General features: G+C 42.2%; 1 long non-coding RNA gene across 2 annotated transcripts in view; it reads right to left on the reverse strand.

Moving 5' to 3' along the window:
• Positions 1-13,234, reverse strand: part of LOC144829298 (uncharacterized) — a 38,760-nt gene that overhangs the window by 16,988 nt on the left and 8,538 nt on the right. The gene's annotated exons all lie outside the window — the stretch shown is intronic.

Raw genomic sequence — 13,234 nt, forward strand, 5'->3', positions numbered from 1 at the left:
TTCGCGGCAATAGCGCTTCCGGGATGCGTATTTGTACGCGCCCCGGGGCGCGCCGCAAGATTGCGCTTACCCGTGCGTTCACCTGTCCGCGCCCCGGGAGCTTACAAAAAAAAAGTATTAAAAAAAAAATTATTAATAAACATATAAAATATATGTTTGGATTTAAAGAAGAATACATTTTACAGCTACAGATATTAGCTTTTAAAAAGCCAATGAAATTCACTGAAAAAACCATAGGTTATAGACCATATATAGTTAGGAATTAGCATTTACAAAACCTTGAAAATTCACTGAAAAAACCATAGGTTATAGACCATATATAGTTAGGAATTAGCATTTAAAAAACCTTATTTTACTCACACAAAACCATTGAAATTCCATATATAGTTAGTTGTACTAACTATATATATCGCGCACCCGCAATCCACTGCTGATGATGTCACATATTACATCATTCATGACATGGTCAGTGACATCACTGATGACATCACTGATGACATCTCAAATGACATCACTGATGACATCACTGATGACATCTCATTTGACATTACTCATGACATCATTCATGTGATGATACGATGAACCTCTTCAGACTCTAATATAACCTTAGATACACTCAGTGTAAACAGACACTCACAGTCTTGCAACGAATCAATCACACCTCCATTTCCTCAACTATATAGTTAAACACACCTTACTTATTGAAACATATAATAACACATATTTACTCTATACAAGTTCACAATAATCCATACAGCCACTCACACATTCACTGGCTCTTATGCACAGTTATTTATATATGTCAACTACCACATGTACTGTGTTTTACATATGTACTTACTTTGACATGTAGCACTGAGATATCCATTCACTCACCAATACACTCATGCACACAGTAAACCGCCCATACAGCTGTTTCCACATGCACTTTTGAAGCCATACATCTAGTGAATCAACTGCTCACACATCTATGCACAGAGTCATTCACCTCCCAGACACCCACACACACACTCAGTCTCCCATACAAATACTTGGCCAACTAATCAATAACCCATATAGTTAGCTAATGATCAACAATTGCATCAGATTACAAAACAACAGACACAATGGTGCACAATTTAAAATAGTTTAGTCACTAACCCATGCACTCAGTGAGACACATTTAATCCCTCACTTATACAGTCAGTCATGCACCTACTAAATACATCATCCAGACACTTATACATCCACTCATTCTTCAATATATAAGACATATTTTAACTTTACAGAAACATACAGTCACTGGATGTTATCATCAGTGATGTCATCAGTGATGTCATCAGTGATGTCATTTGAGATGTCATCAGTGATGTCATCAGTGATGTCACTGACCATGTCATGAATGATGTAATATGTGACATCATCAGCAGTGGATTGCGGGTGCGCGATATATATAGTTAGTACAACTAACTATATATGGAATTTCAATGGTTTTGTGTGAGTAAAATAAGGTTTTTTAAATGCTAATTCCTAACTATATATGGTCTATAACCTATGGTTTTTTCAGTGAATTTTCAAGGTTTTGTAAATGCTAATTCCTAACTATATATGGTCTATAACCTATGGTTTTTTCAGTGAATATATATATATATATGTTTTAACAGATATGATTGTATTTTTTTATGTAAGTTAAATTAGTTATTTAATAATTTTAAGGTAATTTAAGTATTTTTAAGTATATTTCTAGCTATTTATTTTTAATATTTTTTTAATTTTACATTAATTTTAAGAACTTCGATATTTTTATAATGTATATATATATATATAAACGATATTTTGGGGTCGATATTTTGGTACTTACCTGTTTGTAGATAGGAATTCGATATTTTGTCTGTCTATATTTTGGAACCTATATTTCGGGTAGTCTATATTTTGTCCCTCGATATTTAGTCAGTGATCCGCCTCAGGGATATCAAGGGCTTTCCCTGCATCTTGCTACCAGGACCTGGGGTCCTGTGCTGTAAGTCCTACCCTGCCAAGTGGTGACAAAACTAGTCCTGGGCCCTTAGAAGGGAGAGTTTGGTGATGGAACCCAAGAAACAAACTCATTAATGATGTTGCGCAGATCTTAACCAGTGCATTTTTGTACGATGTCGACACATTGCTACTGCCTGCACTGAAGCCACAGACACTGCTCACTGACTGCGTGACTTATCACCCACAATCTTCAATGCAGCGCCGGATTTGCAGATGCAGCCCCTCTGCATCACCCTGTGCTGCACACATCGCTACAGCCAGTGGTACAAAGACGATGCATCAGTAGGATGCATATCTCTTTTTGACATCCAGGAGGTTGCCTGGCTATGGAAACAATGCATCACCTTTGAGAACATTGTATCCCCTCCTTTGCACAATTCATCATCTGCGATCCTCAATGCTTCTAAGCGACTGTCAGCGGGTCTGCGTGACTCCTGAATCCAGCCTGTACTCCTTCATGGTCAGACTAAACTTTCGGCTTGCCGGTCAAGTGCAAACAGATAGCATCAGTTGGAGCTACTGATTTCTAAGTATTGCATTTTTGGTTAATCTTGCAAGATTCATATCTCTCCTTGTGTATATTGGATTTTTATACTTTTGTTCTTGTTTTACTCTGATCAATATTGGCTATTTTTCTAACCTGGCGTGGAGTACTTTTGTGGTGTTTTCACTGTATTACTGTGTGTGTTGTGTGTGTGTGTGTGTGTCTGTGTGTCTGTGTGGTTGTGTGTGTGCGCACAAATACTTTACCTATTGAATCTTTAGTTTAGCCTGACTGCTCTTTGCCAAGTTACCAGAGAGTGAGCACAGGTAAACTTTTAGTGTGTTCTACACTTACCCTCCCTGGGATTGTAATTCCTGCTTGGACAGTGTGCATACCTCTGCCAACTAGAAACCCAATATCTAACACTATCGAGGCACAGAGAGTTAGTTATAAAGAGGTGTAGCTATGGTAATCTATTTACAATTATAAGTATGTTTAACATGTCTGTCCCACATAACTTAAGACATTTCTTTATCTTGTATAGCTCAATGACAAGCTGTGGATCTCCTTAATTCCAGAAGTGATGAGGTAAGGTGTGTAATCCTCGGTCTTTGTTTTTTCTCTTAGCCCATTTCATATTCCCCTCTTAATCCACTAGCCCTCATAGTTTAGCCTCTTTGGTCATTGGGAAAAACACAGACATTGGTCGCTGTGCACAAGGCTAGGGCAAATTGACAGATTAGCTACACAATGTTTTCCTCCAACCTGAGCAATGTATTCGAACAAAACTCTGTCTCATATCTTGGAAGTCTTCAACAAATTACACCACGGAGTCAGCTTTTCTAAATCAGACAGTAAAACACTTCAATTGGATTTAGCCTCTATATAAGCAGGAGATAGGTAATTTGTTGAAGACTGAGAAGAATTATGCAAGTCACGTTCCCTGTCCTGTCATATTCAAGTGGCAATGCGGTCAATTTGAGTATTCGATTGATTCCATGGACTAAAAGTGGAAAACTACATTTTTCAACGAAAGGAGTTAACTTGTTGAGCGAAGAAATTAAAGGCCTGATTTAGAGTTTGGTGTACAGGTTATTCGGCCCAAACATGGCATAGTACTCTGCCTGCCAAATTGATGTTGCATCCACTCTGGTTAGAGTTCGGCGGACTGCCATGTTTCTGATGGCGGTCTCCACGCTGGTTCTGCTAGTGTAAACACTACAGTGACAACCTGATGGAGTTGGAGCTCATTTTTTTACACCAGACTGTCCTCTCTATTTAGAGCACGCAGTCTGGTGGATTCTTTCTGTTCTGCACTGCCTGATAAAGCCTTGATGTTCCAAAACGATAAAAAATAACATTATCCCCACACTTTGGGGGAAGGAATCCCTGGGAGCCAGGGTCATTAGCATTTAGTTTTTCAGAAAATGAACTCTTGGTTTGGGAGTTTGTTTTTGAAAAACAAAAAAGTTTGCTAAGTGGCCGTATGAAACATATTGGCCACCCACCAAACTTTCAGTGCTTTTCAGAGAAGTCACTGTGGTGGTGGCTCCTCTGAAAGGATAGAGGGGCATATTATCAAGAACGGCGATAAAATTATCGTCGCTTTAGCGGCAGAAAACTGTTGCTAAAGCGGCGATAATGGACTTGATAATATGCCGTGGAGAATTCCCATAGAAGCCCAGGTTCACACCAGAACATGGGCTTCTATGGGAATTCACAAGGGCATATTATCAAGCCCCTTATCGCCGCTTTAGAGGCAGTTTTCTGCCGCTAAAGCGGCGATAAATTTTAACGCCGCCCTTGATAATATGCCCCACAGATCTCAAACTATGGTGGGAAATATTCTAGCCAATGTGGTGAAAGTAAATACCTCTATCTCCCTTACAGACGCAGGCAACCACCAAGCTCAAAACCAGGCCCTAAGTCAGTTCTCAAATGGGTTATAAATATTGCACAGTCAGCTGTGGTCCACATGATATTTTCTATGAAATTATTTTGTCAGAATCCCTGTTCAAGGTGGTTTTGGGACTTTTCGATTCTGGATATTCTGGGAATTATAGAACTATTATGCTTTCACAAGCTACACAAATTCCATTAAATAAGAAAATGATGCCTTAGGATGTTAAGAAAGTGGATGTGTTTACCTTATCCTCAGTTTTAGTGAGGTTTTATACACATATAATTTCTCTGATTTATTTTGGGAATCATCAAGAGAAAATTAATTTTGATCTGTTTTGATGCTACTTAGTTCAAGGTGGTTCTGAGTATGCCCAGGTTAATTTCAAATAATTCTTATATTGATTGAGTTTCCAGGACAGTTCTAATTGATGTCAGTCTACCTGTACGATTTCTTGAGCAGCAAGTGAAAATTATACCTCAAGGGTCCTTGAAGGAGAGTGCATTTTGCCGGTTATTAGTGTGCCATTTATCAGCTTCCTTGTTACCAAGAATTGAGTGAAGAATTTTTTGTATTTAAATTATTTTTATTGTTTCATGATAACAAAACCAGGTAAACGGTACAGTACACATTTGCATTACACTTTGTGGCATCATGGATATAGTCTGTTTCAGGACAATATAACATGACCATATTTCAACCCATTTAATTTCCCCACCACCTCCAAGAGTGGCTTGCTCTTCATCAGTATACCCTGTTCTCCCATGGCTCAACTCCAGCTCTGCCCCTTCTGCCTAAGTTCTGGAGGTGACCAATCTAGGAATCCCATATCCTGGCTTGTTTATAGAGGCAGCCACATGCTATTAAAATGGGGGCTCCATGTCTGAAGCACTTGGGATGTCAGGGCTCTCACCATCTGACATAACTTAGGAGATGTATATTAGACCCTGTGATGGAATTTGAGCTGGATGAGTCTGAGGAGCACTGGAATCACCAAGCGTGTAACTGCCATTATGGCTTATAGTCAGTCTTTCTAAGCCAACTCCCCAATGTCAATGGCCCATTTGTCTCTCAGGGTAGGCATGGTATTGGGCGTGTTATTCACAAGGGGTTTTTATAGTTGGGAAATATCTTTGCTGCCGATTTCCAGCATCATGAATTTGGGTTCCAGGGTGTTATATTCAGGGAGTGAAGGGGACTAATTCCCTACTTGAAATGAAATGAAATGAAATGAGGGCATTTGTAAAGTGCACAGCTACCTCACCCGATGTGTCCCGGCGCTGTCCGTATACCGCTTAGGAACCCTTCCTGGCTTTATCCCTGTGAAATGTCCACTCCTGGGCATCCCCAAGGTTGAAGCCAGGCATCCCAGCGCTGTTGGGGCCGTTGTGGAGAATAAGCAAGCTATTGCCCAGGGTTGCAGAGTGGGACCCATGATTAGAATAGGCACCGAGACTAGAAGTATCAGGTCCGAGGAAATTGAACCCAGGACCCGCCGAGGCGGGTATTGAACCCTGGTCCCGGACCAGCCCTCTGCATCGGGGTCTGCCGCTCTAACCATTGAGCCACACTTCTCCACTCTGAAGCTCTAACCATTGAACCACACTTCTCCACTCCACACTTCTCTACTTGTTCCAGGGCATGCCTCAGTTGTAAATATTAAAAGAATTGTGATTGATGTGGGTAATATTCTGGAGTCCCCTACTTTAGAGATGCCTATCTTGTCTCATTTTTGAAACCCTTGCAGGCGCTAGTCTGTGCAAGACTGTTTCCCTGCCATAATGGTGTCTCCCTAGTGATTTCTTACTACAACCCATCCGTTTCAAGTCCCTGTGCCAACACTCAACAGGGATAGCCATGATTGAGGGTACATGTGAAGGAATTTTTGTGTCATGGAGCCAGGATCATGGGACATAATTCTGGAATTCCAGCTCCTCCAGTCTGAAGACCAGATCTCCTCTGTCACTGAATAACCAGTTATTTATGGAAACCATTTATGCTTCCCAGTAATAAATCTATATATCCACTGCCCATAGTCCTCAATCCAATTGTCACTGAACACACTTGATGTGTGCCACCCTTGTGTGTTTTGCTGGTCACCCTATGTGGGAAGGGTATGCCCAGACGTGGGTCCCGTGCTCACTACGCCACTGTAGTCAAGCTATCCTGGCTGATGAAGGCTGATAGCCTGAAACAGGTCCTAGGATGCTTTATTCCGGTCCTGGAAAGACATGGCTTGTCAGTTCGGTCTGGACTGTTCCCGTGAGGCACAGGGTCAAGGCTGATTTGCATATGGCCATGTCTGAACTGGGGTGGCTTGGTGAGCAAAATAACGATGGATTAAACCCAGATCTGTGACTGGGGGTGAATGTTTTGCCATTGTGCAACATTCCGTCCATCATCTTGCGTGTTTTGCTGTTCACCCTATGTGGGAAGGGTATGCCCAGACGTGGGTCCCGTGCTCACTACGCCACAGGAGTCAAGCTATCCTGGCTGATAAAGGCTGATAGCCAGAAACCGGTCCTAGGATGCTTGATTCCGGTCCAGGGAAGACATGGCTTGTCAGTTCGGTCTGGACTGTTCCCATGAGGCACATGGTCAAGACTAATTTGCATATGGCCATGTCTGAACTGGGGTGGCTTGGTGAGCAAAATAACGATGGATTAAACCCAGATCTGTGACTAGGGGTGAATGTTTTGCCATTGTGCCACATTCCGTCCATCATCTTGTGTGTTTTGCTGTTCACCCTATGTGGGAAGGGTATGCCCAGACATTGGTCCCGTGCTCACTACGCCACTGGAGTCAAGCTATCCTGGCTGATGAAGGCTGATAGCCAGAAACCGGTCCTAGGATGCTTGATTCCGGTCCAGGGAAGACATGGCTTGTCAGTTTGGTCTGGACTGTTCCCATGAGGAACCGGTTCAAGACTGATTTGCATATGGCCATGTCTGAACTGGGGTGGCTTGGTGAGCAAAATAACGATGGATTAAACCCAGATCTGTGACTAGGGGTGAATGTTTTGCCATTGTGCAACATTCCGTCCATCATCTTGTGTGTTTTGCTGTTCACCCTATGTGTGAAGGGTATGCCCAGATGTGGGTCCCGTGCTCACTACGCCACTGGAGTCAAGCTATCCTGGCTGATGAAGGCTGATAGCCAGAAACCGGTCCTAGGATGCTTGATTCCGGTCCAGGGAAGACATGGCTTGTCAGTTCGGTCTGGACTGTTCCCATGAGGCACAGGGTCAATACTGATTTGCATATGGCCATGTCTGAACTGGGGTGGCTTGGTGAGCAAAATAACGATGGATTAAACCCAGATCTGTGACTACGGGTGAATGTTTTGCCATTGTGCAACATTCCGTCCATCATCTTGTGTGTTTTGCTGTTCACCCTATGTGTGAAGGGTATGCCCAGAAGTGGGCCCCGTGCTCACTACGCCACTGGAGTCAAGCTATCCTGGCTGATGAAGGCTGATAGCCAGAAACCGGTCATATTGATTCTGGTCCAGGGAAGACATGGCTTATCAGTTCGGTCTGGACTGTTCCCATGAGGCACAGGGTCAAGACTGATTTGCATATGGCTATGTCCGAACTGGGGTGGCTTGGTGAGCAAAATAACAATGGATTAAACCCAGATCTGTGACTGGGGCTGAATGTTTTGCCATTGGGCAACATTCCGTCCATTATCTTGTGTGTTTTGCTGTTCACCCTATGTGGGAAGGGTATGCCCAGACGTGGGTCCCGTGCTCACTACGCCACTGGAGTCAAGCTATCCTGGCTGATGAAGGCTGATAGCCAGAAACCGGTCCTAGGATGCTTGATTCCGGTCCAGGAAAGACATGGCTTGTCGGTTCGGTCTGGACTGTTCCCATAAGGCACAGGGTCAAGACTGATTTGCATATGGCCATGTCTGAACTGGGGTGGCTTGGTGAGCAAAATAACGATGGATTAAACCCAGATCTGTGACTGGGGGTAAATGTTTTGCCATTGTGCAACATTCCGTCCATCCTCCTCCTGTGTGTTTTACCCTTGGAGGGAAGTCACGCCAGGCATAGCTATTGAGATTGTATTGCAGTTTACTTAACCATCTGGGCAGTATCTTGTGTGGGCAGTTTTGGAATATATATAATAGTTAGGGTAGCATGATCATTTTGAATAGCGCAATGCATCCTAGGTGATTGAGTGGGAGTGAACTCCAGCATGACATGTGGTCTCTTTCCTTGTTTTTGACAGATGCTATGTTTAACTCCCAGCAGGCACCTGGATTCTTTGAAACATGTATCATCAAATAAATGAATGAGCCCTCTAACTGTCGAATACCAGGGTGTTTGTATCATTCTCTGGTGGGAGGAGTGGTCAAGGGGATCAGTCGTGATTACCCCCAGTTCACCCTGAGTCCTAATGAATCCTAATAGACCAGTAGCATGTGTATCAGTCGGGGGATGGAGGCCTTCGGTCTCTGCATAAATATGAGGACATCATTTGCGTATAAGGATATGCAATCCTCCGTTTTATCTTTTCACCTCAGCCCCCTTAGTTGAGCATCAAGTCTGACCCATTTTGCTAGTGGCTTGGCCACAAGGGTAAAAAGGTATGGAGACAGAGGGCAACCTTGTCCGGTACAACTCCGGTTTTGAAACCTTTGGAATAATGTGCCATTGACTTTCACACTACCCTCAGGGTCAGTATAATATAGATAGATGCTCTCTGGGAAGTAGGTTGCAAAATTCATACTGTACAAGACAGAGTGAAAGAATGGTCATTCTACCAAGCTGAATGCTTTATCAAAATTCAGCTGGGCTGTTATTGTCAATTTGGATATCTTATGGACCCTTGCTAGTATATTGTGGAGCCCACTAATGCTCTGTCTTGTTCTCCTCTCTGGGATGAAGACATTGTGGTTGTGGTTGATCAGGAAATGTATCAACTTCCACAACCGATTGCCTTTGCCAAAGTCTTGGCCTCAACCTTGATTAGTAAAATTGGTCTGTATGAGGTGCATTTTGTCAATGATATGTTTGGTTTAGGAAGCCCCACCATTGCGATGTTTCATATGTCTGGGAGGCAGGGTTCTGGTCTCAAGGGCCTCCTAAGAAATCTCCATTATGTGGGAGAATATTTTAGGGACAAATTCTCCTTAAACTTCTACTGGGTAGCCTTTCAGACCAGGTGCTTTACTAGCCTGCATATCCTGTGTGGCCAGGAGGAGTTCCTCTGCTGTAATTGTAAGGTTTAGTGCAGTCCTGTTTTCTAGTGAGAGCCTGGGAACTATTAGGTCACCTATGATAGGGCATCTGGATTCCAACCCCATGAGCTGGCAGGAGCTATAGGGAGTAGTCTGCAAATGCATCTTACAACTCTTGGACATCATGTTGTCAGAGGCCATCTTCAAGCCTGGCATTAATCTGGAGGTTTCCTCTCTAGAGATCAGCCAGTATATAAATTTCCTGGTTTGTCTCTGAATTTATATACACGATGCTGCATTGCCTTCAAAGCTGCCCTCAAACTATCCGCTAGATTTTGATTTAGGGCCAGTCGGACAGCCTACAGATGTTCTTACCCTTTTGTCAGGGAGGAGATTTATTGAATCTCCAAAATTGAAGTTGTTCTAGGGATTGACAGTCCCTTTCCCTCTTCTTGAGTTTGTCTACTATGTACGATATTATCTATCCCCGTATCACTGCCTTCATGGCTTCCCAGAGAGTTGGGGGGGGGGGGGGGGTGTCGAACCCGGGAAGGTATTTAGTTTAAGGTATTCTGTAATCCCCTCTCCAATGCCATCACAGATGTCAGTGTATTTGAGCCAACCAGCATGAAAGCTCCATTACATACTCCTTCTCGAAGACATCAAAATGCTGGCAAGATTAATCTAATAGGTTGTTTTTCTAAGAAATGTTCACCAGCAGAGCTAAACGATATCATCACTGACAAGGAGCATTTGGCCAGTAACACACCTTTTGAAAAAGGATTCTACAGTTCGTTAGGAGCTGCGTATTTACAATTCAAAAAGTTAAGATACTAGGCTATGAGTTAACTTCATGACTTCAAATTGGCTGGGCATCCTGGAACTGCTAAGACTCAGTAAGCAGAAAAAAGATACATTTGGTGGCCATGTTTATATGCTGTTACAAATATGCAAAACATATGTACAAAAGTTCAACCTATGTCAAAATCAAGAGTTCACAACGTAAACAAGTAGGAATGTTGAGTCTGTTCCCCTTAGATCCTGAAATACGGTGTCAATACAACTAATGCGCTCACATTGCAGAATGGAAAATAGTGATCAAAAGGGGACTATTGTTATCCAGCTTTGTTATTCAAAATGTTTTTAAAAATCACCAGCAGTCACAGCATGTTGTTGGCAGCGAGGACTGAGAAAGGCTGAGCGCCGACACTCGTCTGCTTGGATTAAAATCCTTACAACTGACCCCTTGAGTGCTCTGTTATTTTCCTTTGGGATTGTGGTGTGTTCGTGTACATGGGTCTATCCACAAGAAATGGAGGCACCCGCCCTGAGTGCAGCAAGTGACAGGTGGAACTTTGAAACAAACATGTATATATATATATACATGAAGACGAAGCTCCTCCTCAGCTTGCTCTGCGCTCGCAGACACCGCCTCCACGCCAGCAAAAGAATGAGGACCGGACCAGCAGAGTCAGCAAGATGGTATTTTTATTTTTAGAACAGAACAGAACCAGCGACGCGTTTCGAGCCAAAAGCCCTTGGTCACGCTGCAACATGTTTTAAATCATTATGCTTTTTTATAGGTTGATGCAGTGATATTGATATATATATATATATATAGATAGATAGATAGATAGATAGATAGATAGATAGATAGATAGATAGATAGATATATAGATAGATATAGATATATACATAAATACATGTTCGTTTCAAAGTATATATATGTGTGTGTGTGTGTATATAAAAACATATATATATATTTACACACACACATATATATAGTAATTTATCTACCTTCAACACTTACCATGTGTATGTCTTTAACACGCATGCCTTTGTGTTGTAATAGCATGCGTGGTAAAGGCATATGTGTGGTAAAAGTTTGCATTGTAATGGTAGGTCATTGTAAAGCCATTGGCGTGGTAATACTCACAATGTAATGGCACGCATGGTATTAGTACGCGTTTTAATGTCTTACATTCCTTATCAGAGTACACAGGCCACAAACTTTGCATTTTATGGGGATGGCCTGAGTTCTTTATGCAAAACCTTCCATGTGGTGCACTGCATCGTTGGTATGCGATTGTGCTACAATGTGGCTGAAGCCAGGACCTCAACACCCAGATGTTCGATTATGAGTGTCAAGACATCTAGCTTCCTAAAGAGTTTTAATGTGTACATTTTGGATTACAAAAAAATACCCTGAATTCTGAGCTTTGATCTATGTGATGCACATTGATTTTCAAACTCCAAATACTGGCTTATGATTCTCCCACTTTTAGACTGAGACTGTATACTAAGAGTTGCTGTGAAGGAAAACACCTGAGTTGACTCTAAAGAGGAAATTGCACACATTCATATATATTAATGCATGCTGTGTACAAGTTCTATAGAATTCAAGTAAAACACACAGAGACTTGTGAGTGTACCTTTTTAAGCTTAGGGAGTTGGTTATAGAGAGATACTGCTAATGTATATCTATTTTAAATTACAATTACATGTGGTATTCCAATAACAATTTACTTAAGGCAGGTCTGTATCTTGTAATGTTTCACTACTGTTGGCAAATCTCTTTAAGCCCAGAAGTTACAAAGCAGTGTTGGTTCCTAGTCTTTTTCTATCTCTCCTATTCCATTCCCCTTTTCCTGCTTCTGTAACAAGCACCAATATTTTTGCCTATAACTTCATTGGGGGAGACAGTGAGAGACATAAAAGAACATCAATTCAGTATGATTCTGCTCCCAAGGTTATTGTGCTTTTTGGTGCTTTCTAGCTGTTCTCATCTTAGTCTTATGTAAAGCAAATGTTACAGCTAGTGCCATTTATAAGTCGGCCTGAACTGACACCTTCCATTCAGTTGTTTTCTAATCTGTTCACATAGACATGGAGACTAACTCCACCTAGAGCACCTGACAATATATTAAAGCAGGTAGGCTGCTATTCTTTCAGACTTATATACCCTCCTAATCTAACTAATAATGCATCCAAGAGCCTAAAACACAAATTTCTCAAATCTAACCGAGAAACACAAATTTCAGACCCTAACTTCTGCTCACAAAAAGGAGCTACAATAAGTGATATTCTTTTCTACACCAAAAGAAGAGCACAATGGAGGAAAGCCTTGCTCTCTCAGCTCCTGCTCTCTGCATCCAGGAAGATCCCACATGTGTTCAAACTCTTGGTAGCCCCCTTACTTGCTTGGGGAGCTGACGTAACTATCTCCCTGTACAATAACGGGTTCATCCCATCCATCGTCAGGCCGAAACATAGTAATTTGTGATTAAACATTCTTTATCATCAAAAAATCTCTAACTAGTAATGAATGTGCCCCCAACAAGGCTGTCTTGACTCTGCAGGCTTACCTCAAAAACCCACAATAATGTAACCTCATGCCCAAGCCGGATTAAGCACTCCACCCACTAACCCCTTGCTCCTGCATGGTGTGCAACACACACAACACCAACTCTCCACCACCTCTTGAGGAACATGAGTCCCCATCCATGAAGCACCCAACTAGACTACCCCACTAAAGTATTGAACGCAGAGACTCCAAGGAAATAACCATACCACCTTGACTTTCCCCTTAACGGCTGAACACACCCCCATGGATACTTTGAATACACTCAAGGCACTCCCTCTGCCTGA

The sequence above is a fragment of the Lissotriton helveticus genome, chromosome 4_1, assembly GCF_964261635.1.
Source record: "Lissotriton helveticus chromosome 4_1, aLisHel1.1, whole genome shotgun sequence".
Taxonomy (NCBI): domain Eukaryota; kingdom Metazoa; phylum Chordata; class Amphibia; order Caudata; family Salamandridae; genus Lissotriton; species Lissotriton helveticus.